The 20,188-nt window shown below is 43.2% G+C and overlaps 1 protein-coding gene across 1 annotated transcript in view; it reads right to left on the bottom strand.

The window, feature by feature from the left end:
• Positions 1 to 20,188, bottom strand: part of UBR2 (ubiquitin protein ligase E3 component n-recognin 2) — a 689,885-nt gene that overhangs the window by 586,113 nt on the left and 83,584 nt on the right.

Genomic DNA, 20,188 nt, shown 5'->3' with positions numbered 1-20,188 from the left:
ACTACGCTGCATATTGAGAGAGTACCACGCCGCACTTGAAAAGTCGCTGTATGAGGCGTTTAAACCTGAGGACACCGACACCGCTAAATCAACAACTCAACTAGAATTTTCTTTCAGCGGAGATGTGGTAAGCGGCTCTCAGGAGCTCGTTGTGGCGGATGAAGAAATTGCCACTGTGGGAGCAGTCCTATATGGAGCGAGCCCATTGTGCAGCATAGACACGGTCGCTGCTGCGACTCAGCCGGCTCTCACATCTAGCCCAACAAATGCGACGCTAGAACCTGGAGATCAGAGAGAGATGCGGCCACATCTGCAAGCACCCTTGGGGTTTACGAAGGTTCTCCCAAGTGCTGAAATATGGGCAGTTAAGAGTGGGCCCCGGGTTATACATAAGCCGGATTCATCTGAAGGCGATGGGCACATGATGAAGATTAGTATGATGCTTGGTACGTACCCGTGTTCTTCATCTTCCTTCTTGCCGGACTTGTGCCCTGGGACTAAGGCGCCAAAGCACAGGAGAGGCATAGGTTAGGAACTGACACACTATTCCACGCTTCCTTTGGTTGGTTGCACTGAGACTTACCTGATTATAGCCGAACCGCTTCACCTGGGCCCTCTCCCACTGAACTTTAAATACGCAAGACATTGACTGATAAGCCCATTTTCTAAACCTAAGGCAAAGCTATGGAGGTGCTGGAACTGAGTTACTATTAGATCGATACAGTTTTTACCCTCACTGTCTCCCCTCTATTCAGCCTACAAGGATTCATATACGCTACAGTATAATGCTCTCAATACCTTCAAAAAATAACTATAGCATTAATGCATAGCAAATCCTGCTTTTAAATATACTGCTCCACACTGTCTGTTACGGTAGTTTTTATTCATCACATATTGATGTTGTGAAATGTTATTACTAGTGTGCATATATATTCTGGCTGCTTATATATTTATGTTGGATTAGAGAGTGGATTAGTGTAAATTGTAGTAGCTTATATGTTTCAATTGACACCATTTGCGGTTTTCAGACTCTTTGCGATCAGGCACATTACTCTTTCTATATGTTATTGTCTGTGAGCTGACTTGCTAACCCCTAGATCTCAGAAACAACCTATGTGTTCTTGAACATAATGCTGCATTCAGTGTTAATATTCCCAGCACATCATTGACAATGATATCCTGCTTATATGCCCCACTATGTTTTCTCTACAGTTACTTAGAATTGTTGTATTCTTACCTGATGTACATTATATAAAACTATATCATTTGAGCTACATATGTTTAGACAAGTAATAATGCAGATTTTGGCTTTCACTAATGCTCCTAGATAACTGAAGTAATAATCATTTTACATCACCAATTGGTCTATTCACAGTCGGTTTACTAAAGTGCCTTGTGCTCAATATTATGTGTATTTCCCTACTCTGCCTCTGGGTCCATAATACCCTTACTGTGTGACGCCTGGGTGTCTCTCATTATTATGTTCCTGGTAGTCAGGACACGAGGCTTTAATCCTAATGCACTACATATATGCTCATATGCATGTTGTGTTCTGCAGCTTTACGCATGGTAATGTATATATTGTTTAATATCTGGCTGCCAATGAATAACTGTACCCTGTTCTTACATGCAAACCTACAATACTACTAGAGACTGCTACTCTGTTTTACCCATATGGTTTTGTTATGTTTGTTTTCTCCTTTCTACTGTTTTACTAATCACTCATAACTCTATCCAACACTATAGATGTAAGTAGCTCCCTGGAAAAATTCATATTTTATTACTAGACTACTTTAACTGTTTGGTCCGTCGCCTGGACATAGGGCCCGTGCCTGGGTGGCGGAGATAGTTTTTTCGCACTCCTTTTATAACCTATTTACTTGTCATCATAGCTCAAGCTTCATTATATTTCAATTATTTACTGATCTATACCTACTAAATTAGGTGCTACTTTAGCTATCTCAGACACATAGATTATCCAGAGAGAGATTATTCTCATAGTGGTAGCGCTTCTTACTCAATATCCTATGGCCACCCTACCGTAAATCCAGGCTAATACATATTTTTAAGGCAGGCTGGTCCTGCGCTTTCCATATAAAACGTGGCCATAGTATGCGCTGTATAGGAACTAAATTGTCTGCAATAGAGCAATCTTGAGGACCCCGGATTAGGCATCCTTACATATCAGATTCTACACTAGGCCAGAATGCACCTAGCTTACTTCTTTTTGCTATACGTGCATCATTTGGTTTATATATTTCGCCCTCAATTATTTAATTCATCACCTCCTTCCCCCTCCTCCCCATATATAATACACCTCCTATTTTACAATTTGTCCACCGTATGTAATTTATCACCTCCCCCCCCCCCCCAATATACCTAATATATCTCCTATTTTTAGGAGAGTGAATTATGTGGTTTCTCTCGTTAATACCACACCTTATTTCCCCCTTTTTTACAATTATATCTTGCACTACAAAATTATATTGGTACCGCTTTCCCCCCCAAACTGTGCAGGATTGTTCAGTGCTATCTTTTGCAGAGTCATACTTATAGCTTTCTAATACAATACCACCCTGTTAAATTAAATCTACTTACTTAAGTGTGTTTTATACCAATCCTATAGCACAATTGTATTAAAATCTGAGGTTTTCATGATGGGGTCCAAAAGGGGCCTCTTACCCTTGGTGTAACCTTCCGCTATAGCTGTTTAATAGTGTTTGTTATGAGGCCCAAGAGCGGCCGCTTAGATAAATATGAAGGTTCTATACTTTTATTGGCATTTCCGTGAACTACTGTTTACTTGACACGGTGAGATCACGGATCATCATCAATTACTGTTGGGAATATCACTCCAGGCCAGCAGGAGGAGGCAAAGAGCACCACAGCAAAGCTGTTAAGTATCACATCCCTTCCCACAAACCCAAGTCATTTGCCGAAGGAAAAGGAGAGAAAGGAAGCAACACAAGGTACAGAGGTACCTGAGGGTTCCACAACAAAAAAACAACTGAAAAATACAGGGCGGGCCGTGGGCTCACCGTGTTAAGAAAGAAAGAAATTAATCAGGTAAGCATAAATTTAGTTTTCTTTCTAATGACACGGTGAGTCCACGGATCATCAATTACTGTTGGGAATCCATACCCAAGCTAGAGGACACAGATGATAAGTGAGGGACAAGACAGTGAACCTAAACAGAAGGCACCACTGCTTGAAGAACCTTTCTCCCAAAAGAAGCCTCAGCCGAGACAAAAGAATTAAATTTATAACATTTTTTAAAAGCATGTAGAGAGGACCAAGTTGCAGCCTTGCAAATCTGTTCCACAGAAGCTTCATTTTTGAAGGCCCAGGAAGAAGAAACAGCCTTCGTGGAATGAACCGTGATTCTCTCAGGAGGCTGCTGTCCAGCAGTTTCATAGTCCAAGCAAAATATACTCCTCAGCCAGAGAGAACGAGAAGTAGCAGTAGCTTTCTGACCCTTGCGTTTCCCAGAGAAAATGACAAACAAAGCAGAAGACTGGCGAAAATCTTTAGTCACCTGCAAAAGAATTTCAACGCATGTACCACATCTAGATTGTGCAGTAAATGCTCCTTATGAGAAGGAGGATTAGGACACAAACAACGATTTGCTGATTAATATTCCTATCCAAAACCACTTTAGAAAGGAAACTTAACTTAGTACGTAGAACCACCTTATCAGAATGAAAGATAAAGGTAAGGGTAATCATACTGTATAGCCGAGAGTTTAGAGACTCTCCGAGCAGATAGAAAAAGCAACAAGAAACAAAACCTTCCAAGATAACATCTTAAAGGGACAGTCTAGGCCAAAATAAACTTTAATGATTCAGATAGAGCATGTAATTTTAAACAATTTTCCAATTTACTTTTATCACCAATTTTGCTTTGTTCTCTTGGTATTCTTAGTTGAAAGCTTAACCTAGGAGGTTCATATGCTAATTTCTTAGACCTTGAAGCCCACCTCTTTCAGATTGCATTTTAACAGTTTTCCACCACTAGAGGGTGTTAGTTCACATATTTCATATAGATAACACTGTGCTCGTGCACATGAAGTTATCTGGGAGCAGGCACTGATTGGCTAGACTGCAAGTCTGTCAAAAGAACTGAAAAAAGGGGCAGTTTGCAGAGGCTTAGATACAAGATAATCACAGAGGTAAAAAACACAATTTATGCTTACCTGATAAATTTATTTCTCTTGTGGTGTATCCAGTCAACGGATCATCCATTACTTGTGGGATATTCTCCTTCCCAACAGGAAGTTGCAAGAGTCCACCCACAGCAGAGCTGCTATATAGCTCCTCCCCTAACTGCCATATCCAGTCATTCTACCTAAAACACGCGGAGAAAGGAAAAACCATAGGGTGCAGTGGTGACTGTAGTTTAAATTAAAAAATTACCTGCCTTAAAATGACAGGGCGGGCCGTGGACTGGATACACCACAAGAGAAATACATTTATTAGGTAAGCATAAATTGTGTTTTCTCTTGTAAGGTGTATCCAGTCCACGGATCATCCATTACTTGTGGGATACCAATACCAAAGCTAAAGTACACGGATGAAGGGAGGGACAAGGCAGGTACTTAAACGGAAGGTACCACTGCCTGTAAAAACCCTTTCTCCCAAAATTAGCCTCCGAAGAAGCAAAGTATCAAATATGTAAAATTTTGAAAAAGTATGAAGCACAGACCAAGTCGCTGCCTTGTAAATCTGTTCAACAGAAGCCTCATTTTAAAAAGGCCCAAGTGAAAGCCACAGCTCTAGTAGAATGAGCTGTAATCCCTTCAGGAGGCTGCTGTCCAGCAGTCTCATAAACTAAACATATTATGCTTCTTAACCAAAAAGAAAAAGAGGTTGCTGAAGTCTTTTGACCTCTCCTCTGTCCAGAGTAGACAACAAACAAGGTAGATGTTTGATGAAAATCTGTAGTAGCTTGTAAGTAAAACTTTAAAGCACGAACCACGTCCAAATTGTGTAATAGACGTTCCTTCTTTGAAGAAGGATTAGGATACAAGAATGGAACAACAATCTCTTGATTGATATTCTTGTTAGATACCACCTTAGGTAAAAACCCAGGTTTGGTACGCAGGACTACCTTATCCGTACGGAGGATCAGATAAGGAGAATCACATTGTAAAGCAGATAACTCGGAGACTCTACGAGCCGAGGAAATAGCTACCAAAAAAGAACTTTCCAAGATAAAAGTTTGATATCTAGGGAATGAAGAGGTTCAAACGGAACTCCTTGAAGAACCAGATTTAAGCTCCATGGCGGAGCAACGGGTTTAAACACAGGCTTGGTTCTAACCAAAGCCTGACAAAAAGCCTTAACGTCTGGAATATCTGCCAGACACTTGTGCAAAAGAATAGACAGAGTAGAAAACTGTCCTTTTAAGGAACTAGCTGACAATCCTTTTCCCAAAATCATCTTAGGGAAAAGATAATATCCTGGAAATCCTGACTTTACTCCATGAGTAACCCTCGGATTCATACCAATAAGATATTTACGCCATATCTATGTTAAATTTTCCTAGTGACAGGCTTTCATGCCTGTATTAAGGTATCAATGACTGACTCGGAGAAGCCATGCTTTGATAAAATCAAGCTTTCAGTCTCCAGGCAGTCCATCTCAGAGAAGTTAAATTTAGATGGTTGAAAGGACCCTGAGGTAGAGGGTCCTGTCTCAAAAGCAGAGACCATGGTGGAAAGGATGACATGTCCACCAGATCTGAATACCAGGTCCTGCATGGCCACGCAGGCGCTATCAAAAACACTGAAGCACTCTCCTGCTTGATCTTGTGCAAACACCTCCGGAGGGAGTTCCCACTCCCCCGGATGAAAAGTCTGACGACTTAGAAAATCCGCCTCCCAGTTCTCAACACCTGGGATATGGATAGCTGATAGGAGACAAGAGTGAGTCTCTGTCCAGTGAATCATTTTAAGACTTCTAACATCGCTAGGGAACTTCTGTTCCCCCTTGATGGTTGATGTAAGCCACAGTCGTGATATTGTCCGACTGAAATCTGATGTACCTCAGAGTTGCTGAGGCCAAGCCTGAAGAGCATTGAATATCGCTCTCAGTTCCAGAATATTTATTAGGAGGGTCTCCTCCTGAGTCCACTATCCCTGAGCCTTCAGGGAGTTCCAGACTGTACCCCAACCTAGAAGGCTGGCATCTGTTGTAACAAGTGTCCCATCTGGCCTGCGGAAGGTCATACCCTTGGACAGATGGACCCGAGATAGCCACCAGAGAAGAGAACCTCTGGCCTCTTGATCCAGATTTAGCATGGGGGACAAATCTGTGTAATCCCCGTTCCATTGACTGAGCATGCATAGTTGCAGCGGTCTGAAGTGTAGGCGTGCAAACGGTACTATGTCCATTGCCGCTACCATTAAGCCGATTACATTCATGTACCGAGCCACCGAAGGGCACGGAATGGAATGAAGAACACGGCAGGAATTTAGAAGCTTTGACAACCTGGACTCCGTCAGGTAAATTTTCGTTTCTACAGAATCTATCAGAGTCCCTAGGAAGGAAACCCTTGTGATTGGGGATAGAGAACTCTTTCCTTGTTCACTTTCCACCCATGCGATCTCAGAAATGCCAGTACTACGTCCGTATGAGACTTGGCAATTTGGATGTTTAACGCCTGTATCAGGATGTCATCTAAATAAGGGGCCACTTCTATGCCCCGCGGCCTAAGGACTGCCAAAACGACCCCAGAACCTCCATAAAGATTCTTGGGGCTGTAGCTAACCCAAAGGAAAGAGCTACAAACTGGTAATGCCTGTCTAGAAAGGCAAACCTGAAAAAACGATGATGATCTTTGTGTATCGGAATGTGAGGATAAGCATCCTTCAAATCCAATTTAGTCCTATATTGACTCTCCTGGATCATAGTTAAGATGGTACAAATAGTTTCCATCTTAAATGATGGAATTCTGAGGAATTTGTTTAAGATCTTTAGATCCAAAATTGGTCTGAAGGTTCCCTCTTTTAGGGAACCACAAACAGATTTGAGTAAAAACTCTGTCCCTGTTCCTCCCTTGGAACTGGATGGGTCTCGTACACAGTGCAAGAATGCCTCTTTCTTTATCTGGTTTGCAGATAATTGTGAAAGATGAAATCTCCCCCTTTTTTGGGGGGGAAGCTTTGAAGTCCAGAAGATATCTCTGGGATATAATTTCCAACGCCCATTGATCCTGGGCATCTCTTGCCCACGCCTGGGCGAAGAATGAAAATCTGCCCCCTACAGGATCCGTTACCGGATAGGGGGCCGTTCCTTCATGCTGTCTCAGAGGCAGCAGCAGGCTCATTGGCCTGCTTATCTTTGTTCCAGGTCCGGTTGTCTCCAGACCGTCTTGGACTGAGCAAAAGTTCCCTCTTGTTTTGCCTTAGAGGAAGTTGATGCCGCACCTGCCTTGAAGTTTCGAAAGGCACGAAAATTAGACTGTTTGGCCCTTGATTTGGACCTGTCCTGAGGAAGGGCATGACCTTTTCCTCCAGTGATATTAGTAATAATCTCCTTCAAACCAGGCCCGAATAGGGTCCGCCCCTTGAAGGGAAGTTAAGTAGCTTATTTTTTAAAGTCACGACAGCTGACCATGATATAAGCCATAGCGCTCTGCGCGCCAGTATAGTAAAACCAGAATTCTTAGCCGTTAGTTTAGTCAAATGAACAAAGGCATCAGAAACAAAGGAATTGGCTAGCTTAAGTGCTCTAAGCTTGTCAAGTATGTTCATCCAATGGAGTCGCTACCTGTAAAGCCTCATCCAGAGACTCAAACCAGAACGCCGCAGCAGCAGTGACAGGAGCAATGCATGCAAGAGGCTGCAGGATAAAACCTTGTTGAAAAAACATTTTCCTAAGGTAACCCTTTAATTTCTAATCCATTGGATCTAAAAAAGCACAACTGTCCTCGACAGGGATAGCAGTACGCTTTGCTAGAGTAGAAAATCTTCTCTCCACCTTAGGAACTGTCTGCTATAAGTCCCGTGTGGTGGCGTCTATTGGAAACATTTTTCTAAAAATAGGAGGGGAAGAGAACGGCACACCTGGTCTATCCCATTCCTTATTAATAATTTCTGTAAACCTATTTAGGTATTGGAAAAACATCAGTACACACCGGCACTGCATAGTATTTATCCAGTCTACACAATTTCTCTGGCACTGCAATTGTAACACAGTCATTCAGAGCAGCTAAAACCTCCCTGAGCAACAAGTGGAGGTTCTCAAGCATAAATTTTAAATGTAGAAATATCAGAATCAGGTTAAATCATCTTCCCTGAGTCAAAAATATCACCCACAGACTGAAGCTCCCCTCAGCTTCTGCATATTGTGAGGCAGTATCAGACATGGTTCTTAAAGCATCTGTATGCTCTGTATTAGGTCTAACCCCAGAGCTATCTTGCTTTCCTTTAATTTCAGGTAGTCTGACTAATACCGCTGACAGTGTATTATTCATAACTTCCGCCATGTCTTGTAAAATAAACGCTATGGGCGCCCTTAATGTACTTGGCGCCATTTGAGCGTGAGTCCCTGAAGTGGGAGTCAAAGGGTCTGACACGTGGGGAGGGTTAGTCGGCATAACTTCCCCCTCAACAGAATCCTCTGGTGATAATTTTTTAAAGACAAAAAATGATCTTTATTGCTTAAAGAGAAATCAGTACATTTGGTACACATTCTAACATAATGAACAAGGAGTTTCCTCTATGTCAGACATGTTTGTACAGACTAGCAATGAGACTAGCAAGCTTGGAAAACACTTTAAATCAAGTTAACAAGCAAATATAAAAAACGTTACTGTGCCTTTAAGAGAAACAAATTGTCAAAATTTGAAAAACAGTGAAAGGCAGTAAATCAAACGAAATTTTTACAGTATATGTAATAAGTTAACAGAGCATTGCAGCCACTTGCAAATGGATGTTTTTAACAGTCACAACAAACTGCCACAGCTGAGCTGTGGTCTTACCTTCCCCATAAACAATTTTGGAAGCCTTTTTAGCCCTTTAGAGATGTCCTATAGTATTCATGGGACTGCTGAGGGAAGCTGGATGATTCATTTTGTAATTTTAACTGCGCAAAAAAGCGCTAAAATAGGCCCCTCCCACTCATATTACAACAGTGGAAAGCCTCAGGAAACTGTTTCTAGGCAAAATTTAAGCCAGCCATGTGGAAATAAACTAGGCCCGAATAAAGTTTCATCACCAAAACATATATAAAAACAATTAAACATGCCAGCAAACGTTTTATATTGCAAATTTATAAGAGTATATATCTGATAGTAAGCCTGATACTAGTCGCTATTAAATCACTGTATTTAGGCTTAACTTACATTAATCCGGTATCAGCAGCATTTTCTAGCAATTCCATCCCTAGAAAAACTTATAATTGCACTTACCTTATAGCAGGATAACCTGCACGCCATTCTCCCTCTGAAGTTACCTCACTCCTCAGACATATGTGAGAACAGCAGTGGATCTTAGTTACTTCTGCTAAGATCATAGAAAAACGCAGGCATATTCTTCTTCTAAATGCTGCCTGAGATAAAATAGTACAACTCCGGTACCATTTAAAAACAATAAACTTTTGATTGAAGATAAAAAACTAACTATAGTACACCACTCTCTCTTACTACCTCCATACGTGTTGAGAGTTGCAAGAGAATGACTGGATATGGCAGTTAGGGGAGGAGCTATATAGCAGCTCTGCTGTGGGTGGACTCTTGCAACTTCCTGTTGGGAAGGAGAATATCCCACAAGTAATGGATGATCCGTGGACTGGATACACCTTACAAGAGAAAGTATATTATTATAACTGTGTTGGTTATGCAAAACTGGGGAATGGGTAATAACAGAATTTATGCTTACCTGATAAATTACTTTCTCCAACGGTGTCTCCGGTCCACGGCGTCATCCATTACTTGTGGGATATTCTCCTCCCCTACAAGGAATGGCAAGGAGAGCACACAGCAAGAGCTGTCCATATAGTCCCTCCCAGGCTCTGCCCCCCCAGTCATTCGACCGACGGTTAGGAGAAAAAAAGGAGAAACTATAGGGTGCCGTGGTGACTGTAGTGTATAGAGAAAGAAATTTTTCAAACCTGATTAAAAAACCAGGGCGGGCCGTGGACCGGACACACCGTTGGAGAAAGTAATTTATCAGGTAAGCATAAATTCTGTTTTCTCCAACATTGGTGTGTCCGGTCCACGGCGTCATCCATTACTTGTGGGAACCAATACCAAAGCTTTAGGACACGGATGAAGGGAGGGAGCAAATCAGGTTACCTAAACAGAAGGCACCAAGGCTTGCAAAACCTCTCCCCCAAAAATAGCCTCCGAAGAAGCAAAAGTATCAAATTTGTAGAATTTGGCAAAAGTGTGCAGAGAAGACCAAGTCGCTGCCTTACATATCTGATCAACAGAAGCCTCGTTCTTGAAGGCCCATGTGGAAGCCACAGCCCTAGTAGAGTGAGCTGTGATTCGTTCAGGAGGCTGCCGTCCAGCAGTCTCATAAGCCAATCGGATAATGCTTTTCAGCCAGAAAGAAAGAGAGGTAGCAGTAGCCTTTGGTCCTCTCCTCTTACCAGAATAAACGACAAACAAAGAAGAAGTTTGTCTGAAATCCTTTGTTGCTTCTAAATAGAACTTTAAAGCACGGACTAAATCTAAATTGTGTAACAAACGTTCCTTCTTTGAAACTGGATTCGGACACAAAGAAGGAACAACTATTTCCTGGTTGATGTTCTCGTTGGAAACAACTTTTGGAAGAAAACCAGGCTTGGTACGCAAAACAACCTTATCTGAATGGAACACCAGATAGGGTGGATCACACTGCAAAGCAGATAGTTCAGAAACTCTTCTAGCAGAAGAAATAGCAACCAAAAACAGAACTTTCCAAGATAGTAACTTGATATCTATGGAATGTAAGGGTTCAAACGGAACCCCTTGAAGAACTGAAATAACTAAATTTAGACTCCAGGGAGGAGTCAAAGGTCTGTAAACAGGCTTGATTCTGACCAAAGCATGTACAAAAGCTTGTACATCTGGCACAGCTGCCAGTCGTTTGTGTAACAAGACAGATAAAGCAGAAATCTGTCCTTTTAGAGAACTCGCTGACAATCCCTTATCCAAACCTTCTTGGAGAAAGGAGAGAATCCTGGGAATTTTAATCTTACTCCATGAGAATCCCTTGGATTCACACCAACAGATATATCTTTTCCATATTTTATGGTAAATCCTTCTAGTCACAGGTTTTCTGGCTTGGACCAGAGTATCTATCACTGAATCTGAAAACCCGCGCTTGGATAAAATCAAGAGTTCAATTTCCAAGCAGTCAGCTGGAGAGAAACTAGATTTGGATGTTCGAATGGACCTTGTACTAGAAGATCCTGTCTCAAAGGTAGCTTCCATGGTGGAGCCGATGACATATTCACCAGGTCTGCATACCAAGTCCTGCGTGGCCACGCAGGAGCTATCAGAATCACAGAGGCCTTCTCCTGTTTGATCCTGGCTACAAGCCTGGGAAGGAGAGGGAACGGTGGAAACGCATAAGCTAGGTTGAACAACCAAGGCGCCACTAATGCATCCACTAGAGTCGCCTTGGGATCCCTGGATCTGGACCCGTAGCAAGGAACCTTGAAGTTCTGACGAGACGCCATCAGATCCATGTCTGGAATGCCCCATAATTGAGTCAACTGGGCAAACACCTCCGGGTGAAGTTCCCACTCCCCCGGATAAAAAGTCTGACGACTCAGATAATCCGCCTCCCAGTTGTCTACTCCTGGAATGTGGATTGCTGTCTGACTGGAATCTTATGAATCCAGCCTTCGCTAGTTGAGGCCAAGCCCGGAGAGTATTGAATATCGCTCTCAGTTCCAGAATGTTTATCGGGAGAAGAGACTCTTCCCGAGACCATAGACCCTGAGCTTTCAGAGAATCGCAGACCGCGCCCCAGCCTAATAGACTGGCGTCGGTCGTGACAATGACCCACTCTGGTCTGCGGAAACTCATTCCCTGGGACAGGTGATCCTGGGTCAACCACTAACAGAGTGAGTCTCTGGTCATCTGGTCTACTTGAATCATTGGAGACAAGTCTGTATAGTCCCTATTCCACTGCTTGAGCATGCACAGTTGTAATGGTCTTAGATGAATTTGAGCAAAAGGAACTATGTCCATTGCTGCAACCATCAACCCTACTACTTCCATGCACTGAGCTATGGAAGGCTGCAGAATAGAGTGAAGAACTTGACAAGCGTTTAGAAGCTTTGACTTTCTGACTTCTGTCAGGAAGATCTTCATTTTTAAAGAATCTATTATCGTTCCCAAGAAGGGAACTCTTGTCGACGGAGACAGGGAACTCTTTTCTACGTTCACCTTCCACCCGTGAGATCTGAGAAAGGCTAGAACAATGTCTGTATGAGCCTTTGCTTTGGAAAACATAATTTATGCTTACCTGATAAATGTATTTCTCTTGTAGTGTGTTCAGTCCACGGGTCATCCATTACTTATGGGATATATTCTCCTTCCCAACAGGAAGTTGCAAGAGGATCACCCAAGCAGAGCTGCTATATAGCTCCTCCCCTCACATGTCATATCCAGTCATTCGACCGAAACAAGACGAGAAAGGAGAAACTATAGGGTGCAGTGGTGACTGGAGTTATAATTTAAAATTTAGAACCTGCCTCAAAAAAGACAGGGCGGGCCGTGGACTGAACACACTACAAGAGAAATAAATTTATCAGGTAAGCATAAATTATGTTTTCTCTTGTTAAGTGTGTTCAGTCCACGGGTCATCCATTACTTATGGGATACCAATACCAAAGCTAAAGTACACGGATGATGGGAGGGACAAGGCAGGAACTTTAAACAGAAGGAACCACTGCCTGTAGAACCTTTCTCCCAAAAACAGCTTCCGAAGAAGCAAAAGTATCAAATTTGTAAAATTTGGAAAAAGTATGAAGTGAAGACCAAGTTGCAGCCTTGCAAATCTGTTCAACAGAGGCCTCATTCTTAAAGGCCCAAGTGGAAGCCACAGCTCTAGTGGAATGAGCTGTAATTCGTTCAGGAGGCTGCTGTCCAGCAGTCTCATAGGCTAAACGTATTATGCTACAAAGCCAAAAAGAGAGAGAGGTAGCCAAAGCCTTTTGACCTCTCCTCTGTCCAGAGTAAACGACAAACAGAGAAGAAGTTTGCCGAAAATCTTTAGTTGCCTGTAAGTAGAACTTCAGGGCACGGACCACGTCTAGATTATGCAAAAAACGTTCCTTCTTTGAAGAAGGATTAGGACATAATGATGGAACAACAATCTCTTGATTGATATTCCTGTTAGAAACAACCTTAGGTAAAAACCCAGGTTTAGTACGCAGGACTACCTTGTCTGAATGAAAGATCAGATAAGGGGAATCACAATGTAAGGCAGATAACTCAGAGACTCTTCGAGCCGAGGAAATAGCCATCAAAAACAGAACTTTCCAAGATAAAAGCTTAATATCAATGAAATGAAGGGGTTCAAACGGAACACCCTGAAGAACTTTAAGAACCAAGTTTAAGCTCCAAGGAGGAGCAACAGTTTTAAACACAGGCTTAATTCTAGCCAAAGCCTGACAAAAGGCCTGGACGTCTGGATTCTCTGCCAGACGCTTGTGTAAAAGAATAGACAGAGCAGAAATCTGTCCCTTTAGTGAACTAGCGGATAAGCCCTTTTCTAAACCCTCTTGTAGAAAGGACAATATCCTAGGAATCCTGACCTTACTCCATGAGTAACTCTTGGATTCACACCAATATAAATATTTACACCATATCTTATGGTAAATTTTTCTAGTAACAGGTTTCCGAGCCTGTATTAATGTATCAATAACCGAATCCGAAATCCAACGCTTTGATAGAATCAAGCGTTCAATTTCCAAGCAGTCAGCCTCAGAGAAATTAGGTTTGGATGGTTGAAAGGACCCTGAATTAGAAGGTCCTGCCTCAGGGGTAGAGACCATGGTGGACAGGACGACATGTCCACTAGGTCTGCATACCAGGTCCTGCGTGGCCACGCAGGCGCTATCAGAATCACTGATGCTCTCTCCTGTTTGATCCTGGCAATCAGTCGAGGTAGCAACAGAAAAGGTGGAAACACATAAGCTATGTTGAAAACCCAAGGGGCTGCTAGTGCATCTACCAGCACCGCTCCCGGGTCTCTGGACCTGGATCCGTAACAAGGAAGCTTGGCGTTCTGGCGAGATGCCATGAGATCCAGATCCGGTTTGCCCCAACGACGAATCAGTTGAGCAAATACCTCCGGGTGAAGTTCCACTCCCCCGGATGAAAAGTCTGGCGACTTAGAAAATCCGCCTCCCAGTTCTCCACGCCTGGGATGTAGATCGCTGACAGGTGGCAAGAGTGAGACTCTGCCCAGCGAATTATCTTCGAGACTTCCACCATCGCTAGGGAACTCCTGGTTCCCCCTTGATGATTGATGTAAGCCACAGTCGTGATGTTGTCCGACTGAAATCTGATGAACCTCAGTGTTGCTAACTGAGGCCAAGCTAGAAGAGCATTGAATATTGCTCTTAATTCTAGAATGTTTATTGGGAGGAGATTCTCCTCCTGAGTCCACGATCCCTGAGCCTTCAGGGAGTTCCAGACTGCTCCCCAGCCTAGTAGGCTGGCATCTGTTGTTACAATCGTCCAATCTGGTCTGCGAAAGGTCATTCCTTCGGACAGATGAACCCGTGACAACCACCAGAGAAGAGAATCTCTGGTCTCCTGGTCCAGATTTAGCAAAGGGGACAGATCTGAGCAATCCCCGTTCCACTGACTTAGCATGCATAGTTGCAGTGGTCTGAGATGCAGGCGCGCAAATGGCACTATGTCCATTGCAGCGACCATTAAGCCGATTACTTCCATGCACTGAGCTACTGATGGGCTTGGAATGGAGTGAAGGACACGGCAAGCATTGAGAATATTTGATAACCTGGACTCCGTCAGTTAAATCTTCATCTCTACAGAATCTATAAGAGTCCCTAGAAAAGGAAACCTTGTGAGTGGAAACAGAGAACTCTTTTCCACGTTCACTTTCCACCCATGCGACCTCAGAAATGCTAGAACTATCTCTGTATGAGACTTTGCATTTTGAAAACTTGACGCTTGTATCAGAATGTCGTCTAGGTACGGAGCCACCGCTATGCCTCGTGGTCTTAGTACCGCCAGAAGTGAGCCCAGAACCTTTGTAAAAATTCTCGGGGCCGTAGCTAACCCAAAGGGAAGAGCTACAAACTGGTAATGCCTGTCTAGAAAGGCAAACCTTAGGTACCGATAATGATGTTTGTGAATCGGTATGTGAAGGTAGGCATCCTTTAAGTCCACTGTGGTCATATATTGACCCTCTTGGATCATGGGTAGGATGGTCCGAATGGTTTCCATCTTAAACGATGGAACCCTTAGGAATTTGTTTAAGATTTTTAAGTCTAAGATTGGTCTGAAGGTTCCCTCTTTTTTGGGAACCACAAACAGATTTGAGTAAAACCCTTGCCCTTGTTCTGTTCGCGGAACTGGGTGGATCACTCCCATCACTAAGAGGTCTTGTACACATTGTAGAAATGCCTCTTTCTTTACTAGGTTTGTTGATAACCTTGACAGATGAAACCTCCCTTGTGGAGGAGAAGTTTTGAAATCCAGAAGGTATCCCTGAGATATAATCTCCAACGTCCAGTGATCCTGTACATCTCTTGCCCAAGCCTGGGCGAAGAGAGAAAGTCTGCCCCCCACTAGATCCGTCTCCGGAAAGGGGGCCCTGTATTCATGCTGTCTTAGGGGCGGAAGTAGGCTTTCTGGCCTGCTTGCCCTTGTTCCATGACTGGTTGCCTTTCCAACCCTGTCTGTAACGAGCAGTAGTTCCTTCCTGTTTTGGAGCGGAGGAAGTTGATGCTGCTCCTGCCTTGAAATTACGAAAGGCACGAAAATTAGACTGTTTGGCCTTTGATTTGGCCCTGTCCTGAGGAAGGGTGTGGCCCTTACCTCCAGTAATGTCAGCAATAATTTCCTTCAAGTCGGGCCCGAATAAGGTCTGCCCTTTGAAAGGAATGTTCAGTAGTTTAGACTTAGAAGTTACATCTGCTGACCAGGATTTAAGCCATAGCGCTCTGCGCGCCTGTATGGCGAATCCGGAATTCTTAGCCGTAAGTTTGGTTAAATGCACTACGGCATCCGAAACAAACGCATTAGCCAGCTTAAGCGTTCTAAGCTTGCTCAAAGTCTCATCCAATGGTGCTGTGCGAATCGCCTCTTCCAGAGACTCAAACCAGAATGCCGCTGCAGCAGTGACAGGCGCAATGCATGCAAGAGGCTGTAATATAAAACCTTGTTGAACAAACATTTTCTTAAGGTAACCCTCTAATTTTTTATCCATTGGATCTGAGAAAGCACAGCTATCCTCCACCGGGATAGTGGTACGCTTGGCTAAAGTAGAAACTGCTCCCTCCACCTTAGGGACCGTCTGCCATAAGTCTCGTGTGGTGGCGTCTATAGGGAACATTTTTCTAAATATCGGAGGAGGGGAAAAAGGCACACCGGGTCTATCCCACTCCTTGCTAATAATCTCTGTAAGCCTTTTTGGTATAGGAAAAACGTCAGTACACACCGGTACCGCATAGTATTTATCCAGCCTACATAATTTCTCTGGGATTGCTACCGTGTCACAATCATTCAGAGCCGCTAACACCTCCCCTAGCAACACGCGGAGGTTCTCAAGCTTAAATTTAAAATTTGAAATTTCTGAATCCGGTCTATCCGAATCAGAACCGTCACCCACAGAATGAAGCTCTCCGTCCTCATGTTCTGCAAATTGTGACACAGTATCAGACATGGCTCTCGTGTCATCGGCGCGCTCTGTCCTTAACCAAGAGCTATCGCGCTTGCCTCTTAACTCGGGCATATTGTATAATACTTCTTTCATAACATTAGCCATATCATGTAAAGTGATTTGTAAGGGCCTTGATGTACTTGGCGCCTCAATCTCACGCACCTCCCGAGCGGGAGACGAAGGTACTGACACGTGAGGAGAGTTAGACGGCATAACTTCCCCCTCGTTGTCTGGTGATAATTTCTTTATCGTACAGATTGACTTTTATTCAAAGTAATATCAATACAATTGGTACACATATTTCTATTGGGCTCCACATCGGCTTTTGAACATAATGAACAAACAGATTCCTCTGTATAGCAAGCTTGGAATTACTTTCAATAAAATTACTAGCAATATAAAAAACGCTGCAGCGCTTTTAACAAACACAGTTGAATAACAAGAACTAATTCAGTACTAGTCAACAATTCTTAACGGTAAATGAATTAATTAGCAGAGGATTGCACCCATTAGCAAAAGGATGATTAACCCCTCAATACCCAAAAAAACGGATATCATTAAGATTTAACGCTTTTATCACAGTCAAACACACTGTCACAGGTCTGCTGTGACTGATTACCTCCCTCAAAACGAATTTTGAAGACCCCTGAGCTCTCTAGAGACGTCCCGGATCAAGGAGGAAGAAGCAGGAAGACTGTGCTAGAATTTTAACTGTGCAACAAGGCGCTAAAAAGAAAAGGTCCCTCCCACTCATATTACAACAGTGGGAGACCTGATATAACGGTTTCTATGCAGAAAAATACGTTAGCCATGTGGAAAAAAATCATGCCCAAAAAGGATTTATCACCAAAGTACCTCACAAAACGAATAACATGCCAGTAAACGTTTTAAAACAAACTTTTTCAATGTCATGCAAAGTTATCAGTAAGCCTGCTACCAGTCGCTTCTACTGCAGATAAGGCTTAAGCATTATTTCAGTATTAACAGTATTTTCTCAGTCAAATTCTAGTCCCTAGAAAATAACTCAACTACGCATACATTTATCAGCCTGATACCAGTCGCTACTACTGCATTTAAGGCTGTACTTACATCATATGGGTAACAGCAGTGTTTTCTTATTCAATTCCATTCCCAGAAAAAATTGTACTGCACATACCTCATTTGCGGGGGACCCCGCATGCTATTCCCCTTTTCTGAATTTACCCTACTCCTCAGAATGTCGAGAACAGCCAGTGGATCTTAGTTACGCCTGCTAAGATCATAGAAAACGCAGGCAGATTCTTCTTCCAAATACTGCCTGAGATAGAAAAAACAGCACACTCCGGTGCCATTTAAAATAACAAACTTTTGATTGAAGAATAAACTAAGTATAAATCACCACAGACTCTCACGACCTATCTATGTTGAGGCTTGCAAGAGAATGACTGAATATGGCAGTTAGGGGAGGAGCTATATAGCAGTTTTGCTGTGGGTGGACTCTTGCAACTTCCTGTTGGGAAGGAGAATATATCCCATAAGTAATGGATGACCCGTGGACTGAACACACTTAACAAGAGAAAGAGACGACGTTTGTGATTAGAATGTCGTCCAGATAAGGTGCCACTGCAATACCCCTTGGTCTTAGAACCGCTAGAAGGGACCCTAGCACCTTTGTGAAAATCCTTGGAGCAGTGGCTAGCCCGAATGGGAGAGCCACGAACTGGTAATGCTTGTCCAGAAAGGCGAACCTTAGGAACTGATGATGATCTTTGTGGATAGGAATATGTAGATACGCATCCTTTAAATCCACGGTAGTCATAAATTGACCCTCCTGGATTGTAGGTAAAATTGTTCGAATGGTTTCCATTTTGAACGATGGTACTCTGAGAAATTTGTTTAGAATTTTTAAATCCAGAATTGGTCTGAAAGTTCCCTCTTTTTTGGGAACTACAAACAGATTTGAGTAAAACCTGACCTTGTTCCACAGTTGAAACTGGGTGTATCACTCCCATCTTTAACAGGTCTTCTACACAATGTAAGAATGCCTGTCTCTTTATTTGGTTTGAAGATAAGTGAGACATGTGGAACCTTCCCCTTGGGGGTAGTTCCTTGAATTCCAGAAGATAACCCTGAGAGACTATTTCTAGTGCCCAGGGATCCTGAACATCTCTTGCCCAAGCCTGAGCGAAGAGAGAGAGTCTGCCCCCTACAAGATCCGGTCCCGGATCGGGGGCTACCCCTTCATGCTGTTTTGGTAGCAGCAGCAGGCTTCTTGGCCTGTTTACCCTTGTTCCAGCCTTGCATTGGTTTCCAAGCTGGTTTAGTCTGGGAAGCGTTACCCTCTTGTCTAGAGGCTGCCGAGTTGGAAGCCGGTCCGTTACTGAAATTGCGAAAGGAACGAAAATTGGACTTATTCTTAGCCTTGAAAGTTTTAACTTGTGGGAGGGCATGGCCCTTTCCCCCAGTGATGTCTGAAATAATCTCTTTCAATTCTGGCCCAAAAAGGGTCTTACCTTTGAAAGGGATATTAAGCAATTTTGTCTTGGAAGATACATCCGCCGACCAAGACTTTAGCCAGAGCGCTCTGCACGCCACAATTGCAAACCCTGAATTTTTCGCCGCTAACCTCGCTAACTGCAAAGCGGCGTCTAAAATAAAGGAATTAGCTAACTTAAGTGCGTGAATTCTGTCCATGACTTCCTCATACGGAGTCTCCCTACTGAGCGACTTTTCCAGTTCCTCGAACCAGAACCACGCCGCTGTAGTGACAGGAATAATGCACGAAATAGGTTGAAGGAGGTAACCTTGCTGTACAAAAATCTTTTTAAGCAAACCCTCCAATTTCTTTTCCATAGGATCTTTGAAAGCACAATTGTCCTCAATAGGAATGGTCGTGCGCTTGGCTAGAGTAGAAACCGCCCCCTCGACCTTATGGACTGTTTGCCATGTGTCCTTCCTGGGGTCGACCATAGGGAACAATTTCTTAAATATAGGAGGAGGGACAAAAGGTATGCCTGGCTTCTCCCACTCCTTATTCACTATGTCCGCCACCCGTTTAGGTATCGGAAAAGCATCACGGTGCACCAGGACCTCAAGGAACTTGTCCATCTTGCACAATTTTTCTGGGATGACCAGATTGTCACAATCATCCAGAGTAGATAGCACCTCCTTAAGTAATGAGCGGAGATGCTCTAATTTAAATTTAAATGTCACAACATCAGGTTCTGCCTGCTGAGAAATTCTTCCTGTAACAGAAATTTCCCCATCTGACAAACCCTCCCTCACTGCCACTTCAGAGTGGTGTGAGGGTATGACAGAAAAATTATCATCAGCGCCCTCCTGCTCTACAGT

This window comes from Bombina bombina, chromosome 4, assembly GCF_027579735.1.
Source record: "Bombina bombina isolate aBomBom1 chromosome 4, aBomBom1.pri, whole genome shotgun sequence".
Lineage (NCBI taxonomy): Eukaryota > Metazoa > Chordata > Amphibia > Anura > Bombinatoridae > Bombina > Bombina bombina.
The sequence above is the reverse complement of the archived record's forward strand: the minus strand, read 5'-3'. Positions and strand labels throughout refer to the sequence as shown.